We start from the raw sequence: 15,103 nt of genomic DNA on the forward strand, positions 1-15,103 counted from the left end.
CCGGGTATCGGAGGCGTAGGTGGTGAAGCCTCTAACACAGGTGAAGGTGGGGTAATTTGACATACCCGATCCTGTGTCTCAGTATCAGATCTCTCACTCTCTAATACTGGCTCATCCTGAGATATTCCATCCTGCGTCTCAGCGACTAATGTCTCACGTGTAGAATGAACTACACCAATAGCAGCCGGCTCTATCTCATCACTTCGATTCACTTCCGCTTGCGTAGTCCTGCATCGTTTCTCTTGTCCTGTTCGGGGTTTGTCAAATCCGGTTTTTTTGAGACGGGATACTTGATCGCGCAGATGTTGCGATTTCATATGGGAAACTTCGGGATGCTTTTCGCACCAGAGGGTGTGCATCCTGCCCATAAAGCCACGTCTCGATGGTTCACTTGCTTCGTAGCAAGTGAGCAGGTCAGTCTTAAGTGCCTTCGTCCATTGAAAGCGCTGAAGACGACTGTTTTGTGTGCTCGCTCGACTTTCTTGAGAAGTGCCTCTTCGTCGTCAGCGGCACGTCTAGTCTCCGGGACTAGCCTGGGATCCAAAGCCAAATTTGATTGCTCTCCCTCATATCCGTGAGAGCTACCCCCTATAGGTAAGGTAGAAGTGTCACCTGCAGGGGGCGGGGTTCTGTAGGACTGGGTCGACTACTACCCGCCTGGGGACCGAAAAATCTGCTTCTCAAATTTGACATTTTTGGATTTGACTCATTTAGCTCCGCTGAGTCAGCACGGACCCACCTCGTTAGCCCATCACTTTGAGCGGAATTGATGGTTACCGGGTATGGCACGTGTCCTAGTGTTAGGCTCGGACGTGAGGTTAGGGATTGCCTGCCCTTATTATTATTATTATTATTATTATTCTTAGTATTATTATTGTTATTTTTATTATTTAAATTTTACAATCAACGGATCTGTCCCTGCACCTAACGATGTGGAACCTACTTAAAGAAACATAAAGAACAATAATTGAGAAACTTGAAGCGTTGTTATTGAAGACAATCTGATGCGATCTCAATGTACGAAGGGTACATATCTGATAATCGGGCAATTTATCCGTAATTTTTTCTACTAATAAAATACCAAAATGTTAACTATTACGAGAAGCAAATCGAGAAACAATAACCCTGTATGATTTTAAAATTACGAAATTATTTGGAGCACCCTTAACGGAAAAGTTGCATTGTTCGATATCCAAATTAAATCTTTTGGCAAAATCGAAAGTCAAAATATTTGCTTTCTCCCAGAATATAATATAAACCTAATTCTTTGAGAATTATCTTAAATATCAAAAATATTTACCAAGATAGTACATAACAACACGGTTAAAGGCCAAAAATTATAGGAATCTACCATGGACTAACCTGAAGTAGAACAGGCTTCCGTACTATTGGTAGTAGTAGGTTTAAAATAACTAATACATTTGTCAACGATTTTATTGTTCAAATCCAAATCAACATTCTTGCGTGCAGCTACAACTGACTGTGGTTTTCTAAAAACAACAGTGTATGGTTGTTTGTATTGACATACTTGACAAGTCGAAGAATTTTTACATTGACGCACTCGATGTGAATCAAAACTACCAATATACAAATTCTTCCGTTTCAGAAACTCGAATCTCTCCGATAAAGATTTTTCAAGAGTTCCTTAGATTAACTACTGGTATCGAATAATAATAGTATATTTTATTTGACATTAAATCATGGTATAATAATTTTTACATTGCATGTTGTTTTATCTGTTTTACTCTAATAAAATTATTGAATGTATAGAGAAGGAATCGTGGTAACTTATAATTTATTTTTTCTAGCTAGAAGAAACTCTTCAATGAAACGGCTTAGCTCATCATTATTGTTAAGATCTTTAGTGTTAAAAAGTTCGTACATTGCATACTTCGAGACACAAGTAGGTATTTTTGTATTTCATTTTCATAGATGACGTACCGTCGCAATCGATGAAGAAATGTTCAGCATCTTCCGGTTCATCGCATAAAATACACTTACTTACCGCTGATAGTTGCTGGTTTGGAATCTCTCTAATCCATGTACCCAATCTTAAACTTGATAGATAGAGATCTTCTTCTGTCTTTACTTAGATGATTCAAATAATTCGCCCCAATATCATAGTGATGTAAAATTTCTATAAATAGTAAGCGTTTTTAACTCCATAATTTTACACATATTTAGTTGGATTAATCGATTTTTGCCAGCATTATGAATAATTGTCTTTATTTCCGGAGTATCCAAATCGCCTTCTAGTAGAAACATGATGTTAAGTTCTTCTATACGACTATGAACTATTTTGGCCCATGAGATATTATCCAGTTTTTCATGTTGAAAAAAGGCAAATGGTTTGCAACTTTTTTCGACTATAATGCCATAGTTTTACAAAGAATTTAAGGTCTAAAATTTCTATTCTACCTGTTGTCAACTGAAAGATTTCTTTGCAGTAAGATCTTATAATTGAGTCTGTATGATTCTCTGGAACTATGGGGGCTACTGACTACTCTCTGGAACTACTGAACTTTCCTAATACTATGTACGGCATTTTTGCTTGATCGTTTTTACATTCTAAATGCTTCTCCATCTTTCCATTCCACTAAAAAAGGATAGACAAAACTATCTACAACTTCTAGTCTTTGCTCGTTTATGTACTAGTTTAATTTTCTTGCATTTATTTTGAATCCTTTTCTAAATATCATGACTTTCGTCTTTTGGATGTTCATTTTTAAATTCCATTCTATTGTGTATTTTTTCTCTACATAAAAAGCTCGTTTTAATTAAACATGTGATAGGTAGTAAATTTTCATGCCATCCGCGAAAGTTAGTGGAGGTATTTCATTATTACCAATATTAGGAGCATGATTATCAACTTTGGCCATGTAATTCGTAACGTCATTGATGAATGCATTAAAGAGTATTGCTGAGGGAGGACAACCTTGTTTTTAATCAGATTTAGTCGGAAAGTTTTCAAAGCTTTTACACAGAAAAAGTAATTTTTGTAAATGCCTTTTAGGGCATATATAAACTTATTAGAACGACAGAGTATCTCGATCGATTGTATCAAACGCTCTTTGTAGGTCTATGAAGCCTACATAAAGTTTTTTCTTTTTGAAACGTAATGTGTTTTCCATCAATGTTCCGTTACAAGAATATCGTCAATGCAACTGTAACCGTTTCGAAATCCCGCTCGATACATAGATATAACTCCGTGGATTTCCAGCCATCGTTGTCATCTATTAGCTATTACTTTTGCGTATGTTTTATATAATCCATTTTGTGATTGTAATATTATTAATTGGGCTCGAAGGAATTTCCTTTCCTTTGTATATGTTACTTATGATACCTATGTTACTTACGATACCTATTTATTAGTGGGTTATAACATGCCCCAATTACGCACGAATCGTTGTTTCAAGACAGCTTCATCCAAAGTATATCATCCATTTTATTTTCTAATATTGCAACGCGATTAGATAAATTTGTTTTTATTAATACACTTATTCCATTCTTATTTAATATTTATGATACCCTAAAAAAGAAATTATTTGTCTATTGCCATTATAAGAAAGCCATGTTTCCACTAATATCACAATTTCCAAATTCCGTAGATAATTTAAAAAATCACTATCATTTAATTTATTCTTTAAACCTTCTATATTTCATGCATATAACCTTACACACTCCAATCCTTTGCAACGCGTGAGGTATATTTTACCATCCTCGTTATTGGCATCTTTTCTTATGCTCGATATAGGAAATCTTCCTACTGGTGATGCAAAGTGTTTACACTCATTAATTCTTTGATTTTCAGTGGACTGTCTTCATCCCCCGATTGTTTCTTTTCAACTTTTTCTTCTTCTATTAGATTATCTAATGTGTAGAAATTACCATTAACATAGAGAGTATCTTTCCCTATGGTAGCCTTCGCTCCTTCTTGGATTTTTTGAAGCATGAATCTGCGTAATTGTGCATGTATTTGCCGAATTTCTTTTAGCCGCCATTTATTTTCATTTATCTCCTTTTGTTTATTTAGTGTTGATGTTGACAAAAATACTGGTCTATTATTAATGCTCTTTTTACCCATTCTAAATAGTTCGTCAATATCATCGAATCCCGTATAAAACTAAACCGATCATTATAACTTAAAAATTGTGAGTTGCTATGCATGTTTTCAAACATCAGTCTGGTTTTGGGATCCAATTTTTAATGGTCGTACATAAAATTAAACAAATTAAGTTTCTCTTATTTTTGCAATGCTTGGTAGGCTGTACGACATTTTAACAAAATAAAGTTTATATTGTTCTCAGAGCTGTTTACAGATGTTTAAAATATAAAATTTGGTGAAGGTTAGGTAACTGCTAAAACTTGCGCGTTTTGATATTTATCTACTAATAATTTCCAAACAATTTGATAATTAGAACCAATTGCAGGTAACCTATCACAAGCACTGGCAGCCTTTCCAGTTATTTGCCCCACTAAATAATTTTTTAAATTGACATCATTAAGTGTATTATTTTCGGCCACTCCTTAATTTCACCAGCGTATTAGGGCAACGAAATTTTACGTAATCGCTGCCCTTTAAAACCGGAATCATTCTGTGAATTAGAAGTTTTTTTTGGACATTCATTTATTAATACCCTCGGATCTTGAGAAGCCGACATATTGTGACAATACAAAACATCTAGCTTCTAAAACCTGAAAATTAACAACAATTTTCAAAAATTCGGTTGTGGTTACTTAATTCATATAAACTTTGTATACAACGAAAATAGATCTATTTGGAGTCTAAAATTTGAAGCTGAGATTCTGTTCTTGAGCCTTTGCTATTGTTGTTTATTATCGAACATCACATAACAAATTAATCAAGTTGGATTAAATAATTTAGTTTAATTGGAACAGTTAAATTATTCAAAGAAAAGATACGCCACACACCAATTTTTTAATCACCTGTCAAATATCAAATAATACAATGTTAACAAATCGAATTGAAGATTATAGTTTAAGGTAAACAATCAACTGTACGACAAAACTTTCTGGTACAGGGATGTGATACCAATGGATGTGACATACATATAATTTACACAGGTATACATGTACCGGGCTGTATCTTTTCCGACAGGATCCCTGGTGGATCATTTCACCCGAAAATTTTTAGCATGGGCTTATAGTCTACAATCTATGAAAGAGAAGAGTAAGATATTTCATACTTAAAAATTCAATATTAAAAATCACAATATCATCAGATTTATCATTTAATTTATCATTAGATTTATATTTTAATTAATTTAGATTTATCATATAATTTAACTATTCTGGTGGAGAAAGATTTTTATAATAATGATCTGTAAAATTAATCATAGTAATAAATGATTTTGTAAAATATGATTTTTTCGAAATTCTATCACTTAAACCATTTCTACATTTAAAATAACCAAATTTATAACAAAAATTTAACAAGGAAAAATTTTGTTCATGCATGAATCAGTTCAAAATATGTATAATATTTGTGTACCAATATAAAAACAAACAAACGTACAATTCCGCGAAAAATGACAATTCCTTGCATTTAAGCAAAGTAAAAAGCAATTTACAAAGTAATACAATTTTTTAAACGGTAGATTGTAGCACAACCATAGCACAATATTACCTAGCTTTTATTTTTTTCGAAAAAACGAAATCAACTTGCTAACGCAAAATTTGATTTTGGCTGCCATTTTTATATTTTTCCGAATTTTCCAATTTTCTTAACGGCACATTGTAGCACATCTTTAACACATTGTGGCACAACTATCGATTTTTAAAAATTCGAAAATCACCCTGCTAAGTTCTGCCAAAAAAATTGTATTTTTGGCTCCCATTGCTGTATTTTTCCGAAGTTTTAAATTTTCTCGACGGCACATTGTAGCACAACTCTAGCACATTTTAGCACATTTTAGCACAATTTTGATTTTTTGAAATTCGAAAATCACCCTGCTAAGTTCCGCCAAAAAAATTTTATTTTGGCTGCCATTCCTGTATTATTCCGAATTTTTCAATTTTCTCGACGGCACATTGTAGCACAGCTCTAGCACATTTTAGCACAACTTTTGATTTTTTGAAATTCGAAAATCACCCTGCTAAGTTCTGCCAAAAAAATTGTATTTTTGGCTCCCATTGCTGTATTTTTCCGAAGTTTTAAATTTTCTCGACGGCACATTGTAGCACAACTCTAGCACATTTTAGCACAATTTTGATTTTTTGAAATTCGAAAATCACCCTGCTAAGTTCCGCCAAAAAAATTTTATTTTGGCTGCCATTCCTGTATTATTCCGAATTTTTCAATTTTCTCGACGGCACATTGTAGCACAGCTCTAGCACATTTTAGCACAACTTTTGATTTTTTGAAATTCGAAAATCACCCTGCTAGGTTCGGCCAAAAAAAAAAAAAAATTATTTTTGGCTCCCATTCCTGAATTTTTCCGAATTTTCAAATTTTTTCGACGACACATTCTATCACAACCCTAGCACAATTTTATCCAATATATTTTTTTTCGAAAAAACAAAGTCACCCTGCTGATAAAAAAACTATTTTTGGCTGCCATTCCTGTATTTTTCCGAATTTTCAAACTTTCTCGACGGTACATTACGGCACAACTCTAGCACAATTTTATCAAATATTTTTTTTCAAAAAAACCAAAACACCCTGCTGACGAAAAATTTAATTTTTGGCCGCCATTTCTCTATTTTTCTGAATTTTCCAATTTTCTCGACGGCACATTGTAGCACAACTCTAGCACATTCTTGCACAACTTTTCTTTTTTTAAATTCGAAAATCACTCTGCTTAGTTCTAGCACATTAATATCATAATAGTAACTGTGTGAATATTTATTTTGAAGGTCTTGGGCTCGACAGCCTTATATCGTTAATTATCAAACTCTATTACATTATTATTTTGAGATTGTATCCGCTTTCCTACTTACTTAAATCGTTGCGAATTGGCAAGTATATGCAAATTGTGGATTTCTTGTTATCAATTTCATACAAACGCTTTATAATTTACAAAGTACAAACTTTGTTAGTTGCTTCAAATAGTAAATTCATTAATCTTAATTTGATATCAATATCATACGATATGCTTTGAGAAGATATATTTTTTTCATGAAGACTTCAAAGCGTGTGTCATTTAAAAAAGTATCGTTTTTTTATAATATTTTTCCATGCTTTGATGCGAAGGCATATATTAATAATGATCTAAATTATGTTCCATAAGTTTAACCTTCCTAGGTTAAACAAGTTTTTCCAAGGGAAAGTCTGAAACCAGCAAATCAGAGTTATTGGGGATGTGTTACTGGCATCGGTTTTCCAAATTCTCCTCCTAAATGAGTTACTGTAGAATAGTTTTTAATTGTTTCGTTGTGGCCAGTCAGACAAGTAGAAATACATGTGTAAAGAGATCAACACACCATTGATGAGATCAATAATTGTCATAGGCAAATATTAATATGAAAACAATACTAAAAATTTCAATAGCAACTATTGATGTGTTTCGTAGTAATGATTAGAAAAAAAAACTTCATTTCAACAACAAGGTATTATTATTATAAATAAACACAATTTTTATATTATTACTTTTGTTCGTTTGTCATTTTGTTGTATGTTATTGACTGTTTGCTCCGCTTAAACAGTGTTTTATTTTTTAGAAAATTACAATCATAGTCAATATCATCTTATTTTGATATCAAAATAAAGTAAAATTTTTCCTTTATAAGAGCTTTCTTATTTTTAGATGCTTTTTATTTCATAGAGACTTCTGTACTTTTATTTTTTTGAAATACATGAAATATTTACCACCATGACGCTACCTAAAGATACTAAAGCTAGTGTCATCAATTATTAATTATAAACAAATTCCAAATTCCAATTTAAAGTGCTTAAAAGAAACAGAACTACAAAGAAATTTAGGTGTGAGATAACAGAGTATTTGCAAATGTAATAGCAGGCTTCGCGTAGAAAAAAATTAGATATTTTTCGTTTTGTTAATCTGTCACAATTTTCATAAAGACTAAATTGAAATATAAAATAGTTCCCATGCACTATTATAAAATTATTCTTTTTTTGAATAATCTGCAATTTCGTCATAATCTAAAATCATTCCATAAAACAAAAAAACAATTATTTTGTTATCAGTGCTTAGTGATAGTGCGTACGAGTACCGACCATGTGATAAGAGCGTATTTTATTGTACAAGTATACAATTGGCGCATCATTTCGATTTTAATCAACAGATTAAATCAATTAAAATATAATAATGTGACTAATTATTCTAATTATAAATATTAACATTTACATTGCCTTTATTGACAGCACTTGGTAACAATACTGACTGACAAATATAATTTTTTACATATGTAAGCAGCGAAACAAATTGAAAGTTTTAGATAAAATGATACTATAAGAACAAGCATTTCTTACAATAACTTATTTGTATAATTCTAGGACATATTTTTTTTTTTAAATAAGGACCAATACTTTTGTATATAAGACTATTCTGTGGTACAAAGTACACATTTCGAAAATGGTATACACGTGTCAACATAATTTACAATAAAGCGGACTTAGCAGATTAATTGTTGTAAAAAATATTTTTCGACTCCTACCTATATTAAAATTAATTTCCACAAATTAAAGATCACTAAAATCAATCAATAAAATATGGCAGCCTAACAAACCTGTCTGAACAAAAAATAATGTATTATATACTTAACCTTAAAGCACGCAAATGTTCGCAAAATAACTGGTTTACTCAAGAATATCTACGAAGAAAATGCATACCAAAATCTATACAATTGAGAGGCTCAACAACAAGTAAAGCATTAACAAAGGCAATAAATGCGGCTAAGATTATATGGATATAGGAAGATTCAACATCGTAGTTTATAAAAAGAAACAATATATTAATTTATTTAAAAACTGTTCAAAGTGAACTTTTTACATAGTGATTTTTAAATTGCAGCCTTTAGAATTGGACATATTTCTTTACCAAATACAACAAGAAATATTTGCCTCAAAAGAAAAAACTGGAAAAGCTTTGTTCGCTTCACAAAACAACACATAAAATTAATCCTGTAAGTAATTCTAATTTTGGAAAACGGACCATTAACCTCACAAATATGGTTTTTAATAAAAAAAGAAATGGATTTTTTGGATAAAGGACCGAAATAAACACCTAAGGTACCTTTCGAAATCAAATTGACAAAATTAAATTGTAGATTCTGAAGTCAGCCAAATAAACCTAACAGTGATTTCTAACACCTATATAAAAACAATGTGGATGAAAAAAAACCATAAACGAAATAAATTAAAAAGTTGAAGGAAAAAGTTAAAAGGTAACTAATTAACTATCACAAGAGCAGACAAAAGTAATTCCATTGTTATTTTGAAAAAGCAGGTTTATATGAATAAGGTACGTGATTTTTTTCAAAAAGAAAGAATTCAACGATTGACCAAGGATCCTACGAGTATCAAGAAGAAATTCAAGATTGTTTAAAAAATTCAAAAGCTCTCGTCACTGATCATCAAAAATACACAATGGTTGAAATGAACCTAACATCACCAATACTGAATCGCAAAAATTCACTAGAGACTCAACTGTCCATTGTAAAAATTTCAAAATTCTGATTTATAAAAAACTTGATTTAACCAACAAATGAATATAGTTTAAAGGATTCCCAGGATTTGATAAAAATACTAAATACTGTCAACTTTCAAAATGACTTCAAACATGCCTTATTAGATGTCACAAATATGTTCGGTAACATTCTTATTTGCGAATGTGTATCGATTGTTGAAGAGAAATTACAAAATATTAGTCCTGTAATTATTACCGATTCGATTTACATCTTGAGAATTGTCTTAAAACAAAACTATTTCTCATTCAACAGAAAGATATACAGGGAAACAAGAGGATTGACGATAGGCTCTCCACTTAGCCCATTCTTGGCAAATTTATACATGACAAATCTAGAAGATAATACTCTAAATTCACAAATAGTCATTAAGCACATCAAATTCTAGTATCAATATGTGGACGATGCCATCGTTTGTTATGGTGGAACTCAAAGGCAATTGGAAATGTTTGTGGAAAGCACGAGCTCATTCAACAAAAACATGCAATTCACATTGCAAGTTCAAACAGATAACCAACCAAATTTCCTGGGCCTAAATATTGAAAAGAAGAATAACAAATTGGAATATAATATTTTCCGTAAACCTATTTTTACGGATACCACTGTTCATGCAGGATCACTCCGCCCTAGAAACCATAAGTTTGCTGCTTATCATTCTTCGATTAATAAAGCTCATAGCTTCCTTTTATCAGAAGATCATTTTAAAAAAGAAATAAATATTATAAAAGCTATTGCAACTAATAATGGTTACGATCCAAACAGAGTGGACAGTACAAACTAAGTTGTTCTCATTCTCAATGTTGTTCCACTTACATACGTCAGCCAGGGAGGTCACCTAAAATAAGAAAATCAGAACACCAAGGATCATACAGGAAAAAGAAATCTTTTTCAGCCTTCGCCACCCATCTACTGGAAGGACTGCGAGATGTATTTTATTTGAGTTTTGAAATTTGAATCGAGCGCCTTATATTATTACTAACTTGACAGAGAGGATATATTGGTCTCTCTCTCCGATGGAATGAACCTTAAAGATGTCCAGTTTTGAGCTACGCAGTCTAATCAGTAGGATCAGGGTCTGAAGAGACTCATGTGATACTATACTCGACAACGATCACGATTTTTTTTGTTTCTGTTAAAATAAAAGAACGGCATCTTTACAAATTATTACCAATGTGGGATATCAGAAGATTACAAATTTAATTCAAGATGGTTGCATATTCTCTCCTGTTGTTTCAAGTTTGTTTTTCTATTTTGGCAGCATACCACGTTTTTATTATCGAAATCTGAAATAGAAATTCAATTTACATTGTCGCAGGTATTCACTTTTCAAACAAAAAAAGATACGCTCGTCAACTCCAGGTATAACTAATTATTTTTAACATATTCTTTTCGAAATTTTCTTTCTATAGTATGGTAAGCATTATATGTTTAAATATAGAATTAAGGATCAAAACTGACATTTAAATAATTACCTGTGATTTTCATCCAGTAGTAATTTATCGAATTTCGTATGATTTTGTTTAATTGATTATTTAACCATTTTTTCTTTCTATCGATTTTAGAATTTGATTTGATATCTTTAAAAGTATGTCAATTTTTTTGTAGACCCTATATTCAGCGTTAATTGATATTTTTGAGTATCGTGAATATTATTTCATTATTAACCTTGGTGGAAGTAAATTTTGTCTAGTTACTTTTTTTTAATATATAAAGGCAAAATCCATCAAATGTTATTTACTTACTTAAATTTTATTTTTTTATATATGAATTAGATTTTCTGAATCATTGTTATTTAATTCTATACACCTATATTTATTCATTTGTGGAAAATCGTTTCGTCTAAATATTTAGTTTTAACAAACAAAATCATGGCGTTTGAATGCGTTATTTTGACATGATCGTGAAATTAGCCAAAGTAGTGTATTTTTGTTTGTCACTAAAATTTTTAGAAAAAAGATTTACACTAAATCACTTTGTATTATTTAAATGAATTGAGTATAATTTTGTCTTTTGCAAAATGTTATATTATTTAAAATTTAAAAAAATTATTATAGTTTTTATTAATTATATTACTGATTCATAAGCCACTGATATATTTTCTCCTTCTGACGCCTTGTGGCGCATTTTAGGATTATATAATTAAATTCAGGCATGATTTATGTATATTTGAACCATAGTCAAATCTGTGATGACATGACTACCGATGTATGCCTGATTTATTTATGATAATTATATAGAAATATTTTATAGTTAAAAAAAAAAGTCAAATTGAAATTATTTTTATTATGTTAAAATTTTGATAAAATATAGATGCAAAATATATACTTTTAATAAAATTAATCATTTTAAAAGTGCAATCTCTTATTTGAGTTAGATTACTAATAAGTCGTTTATTTTCAAAAACACTTTGAACTTTCCACACTTGATAGATTTGTACACGCTAAGTTGTCCGATCAACGGATTATGGTTTAAATACATTCATTATGGTCCCAGCACATTTTGCGTCAGTTGTAGGGGATCTGGGACAGTGTTTAATGTGGGATTCAAATACCACACTATATCAATAACTGGACGATTTTTTAAAATTATTTTCTTCCCTAACTTGCGGTACGTTCTGTGCATTACAATGCTTACAATTTTGACAAACGTTCTTATATGTTCTCATCATTTATAGGGATTATTTTAATTTTTAGCCGCATGAGTTTAACCATATGGGGTACGCGCATATGACTATTTAAAAAAAAATATATACTATCTATTTTTTTATTATACAGCATATAAACCCAATCCTTAACTGGAGGTATTGCAGATTGAGTGAAAACGCTATAGGTTAGATGTTCTTGAAGATTTGGAAATACATTATTACAAGTTATTAAATAAATTTATTCCCACAGAAAATAAATAAATTACACCTCTAAATTGTTGAATTGTTTTTTACTAGATAAATTCTTACTGTTTTTTGTTTTTTTTTTTTGTTTTTTTGTTTGTTTTTTTGTTAAAATTCATAGAACTCACATATTGACCATTTTTTTATTTGTTTTTTTTTTTTGGCTGAGATGCGATGAAAGTTATATGATTCCAGTTGTTTCAGTTGTTTTATTACCTGAATTATTCTTATAACTACTTGTAAGACAATTTTTTAAATAATCAGCAAAAAATTTTTTATATAAGAACTGTTTCTATGATACATTGCACACATATTAAAATGGGATAAAACCCGAAACACGTGTCACTATAATTTAAAATTAAGTGGACATAGAAAATTAATTGTTGTAAAAAATATTTTTTAACACCTAACTATATTACATGTAAACTGTATTTACTCTATAATAAATAATAATGGAAAATTGTACGTGAGAAGACGTTACCAATACGAGAAGCCGACGCAGGTTGAGCAGTGCCTAAAAATACTATAGTGATATCAAACATATTATAAAGATAATATCCGACATCATACGTAGTTTTAAAAACTTAAAAAACACAATGCAATAATTGAGTATTAAATAAAAGAGTGAATACAATCAGATTTCAATCCCATAGGGTATATGATCGAAATATATAAATAATAATCATTAATATATGAAAATCAACGTAATGGTATGTTGAAATGATTAAATTCCCAAATTGTAATTGAATATTACAATATTAAAAAGGAAACGATACGAGTAATTTACAATTAAAGATAATCTTGTAACCCACACATACTCGATTGCTTTATAAACAATTAGCAAGATGTCCAAAGATGATTATTTTAAAAGAATGTTCATGCTTCTTCCGATATAATATTAACTACTGAAATGAGACCCGAGATGTTTGGCAGTACGATGAGGTGTATTCATTCTGACACCGCTTACAGGTAAAAAACAGCATATCAAACCTTTTACTATTTCGTGAAAACTAAAACCAACCAGCTTGATAAGAATTATTTTTTGTGGATTTCGAATAACTGTTTTTTGTGAATATCTTCGAATTTCTACCCTGAAAACTTAGACTCAAGAGGAAAAAGCCATGGAATAAAATAACATGCATACAATAAGCTGCAGTAAGCGGCCACGAGCCACGACCTTATAGACATAAATTCAAATTATTCACGTCCAATTTAAATGCAGTAAAAATTCACTTTCTTTTTTATGCCCATTTTGTAAAAAATAATACTCCAGTCGAAAAAAAATTATAGGCTCAAGCCCCTTACCCCAATTAAAAGTTATTGTTTTACTTAGGGATGAGATTGTGCTTCCATTAATTTTTCTTCTGTGGTGTTGGTCTCTATGTACATTATAAATTTATGAAATCATTATATATACGCCAAAAAACTCACATTAGCAAAAGAAAATGTAAATAAAATAAATAAACCACATGAGTACCGAGTGATTTTTTTTAAATATATTTATTATACTGTATTTTCAACAGATGTTATTTATACAGTAAACTTAATAAAATAGAGTAATTGCATTAATACATATTGGTTATATTTGATTTGTGAGCCCTGTGTCTTGAATGAAGTTCAGCACTTTCTTAATGTTTTCGGTATTATCGGATAGGATGTCTTTGATGTGGCCTATTATGTTGTTTTTAGTTCGTTGGTTATTGTAGTTTCTACAGGTTAATAAGATGTGTTCTGTGGTGACAGGTTCTTTGCAGATTGGGCATATTGGAATTGGCTCTTTTTTGATCAGGTGTTGATGTGTGAGTTTTGTGTGTCCAAGTCTCAGTCGCGTTAGTATCACTTGGTCTTGTCGGGCGAGTTGGGTAGAGGTTTTCCATAGGTTTGCGTCACTTTTTATTTTCCTTAGCTTGTTGTTGGTGATGTTTTTCCAGTCATTGTTGCGTTTTCCTTCCAGTTTCTGTTTTATGAGATTGAGAACATCGCCTTTTGTAGATTTACCTGTCATTACTCCTGTTTCATGCGCTTCGTCCGCTGTTTTATCGGCATGTTCATTTCCACAGATCCCCGAATGACCTGGGACCCAGAGAAAGGTTATTAGGAATTTTTTATTCAGTAGTTGATGTGTTTTAAATTGTATTTTTTGTTTTATTGATATTTTATTGTAAGTGTTTGTGATAGCTTTTATTACGCTCATAGAGTCTGTGATAATGATAAATTTTTTATGATCTTCATCCTTCTCGATGTGATTTAGCGCTTTGTAAATGGCAATTGCTTCTGCGGAGAAGTTCGAAGTATGTGGTGGTAGTTTGTATTTATGTGCAGAATCTATTGTTGTAAACGCACAGGCCGTTGTCAGTGTTTTTTTTGATCCATCCGTATAAATTTTTTTGTATTGTTGGTATCTTTCTATTGTTTGATGAAATATTTGTTGATAAACCTGTGTCGGAGTTGAGTTTTTTGGTTTTTCGCTTAGTGTGTTGTTTGTGTTTATTTCTTTATTGATCCAGGGAGGTGTAAGTTTTGAGTTTTGTGTTTTGTAGATGTTGGATA

Source organism: Chrysoperla carnea, chromosome X, assembly GCF_905475395.1.
Source record: "Chrysoperla carnea chromosome X, inChrCarn1.1, whole genome shotgun sequence".
NCBI classification, from domain to species: domain Eukaryota; kingdom Metazoa; phylum Arthropoda; class Insecta; order Neuroptera; family Chrysopidae; genus Chrysoperla; species Chrysoperla carnea.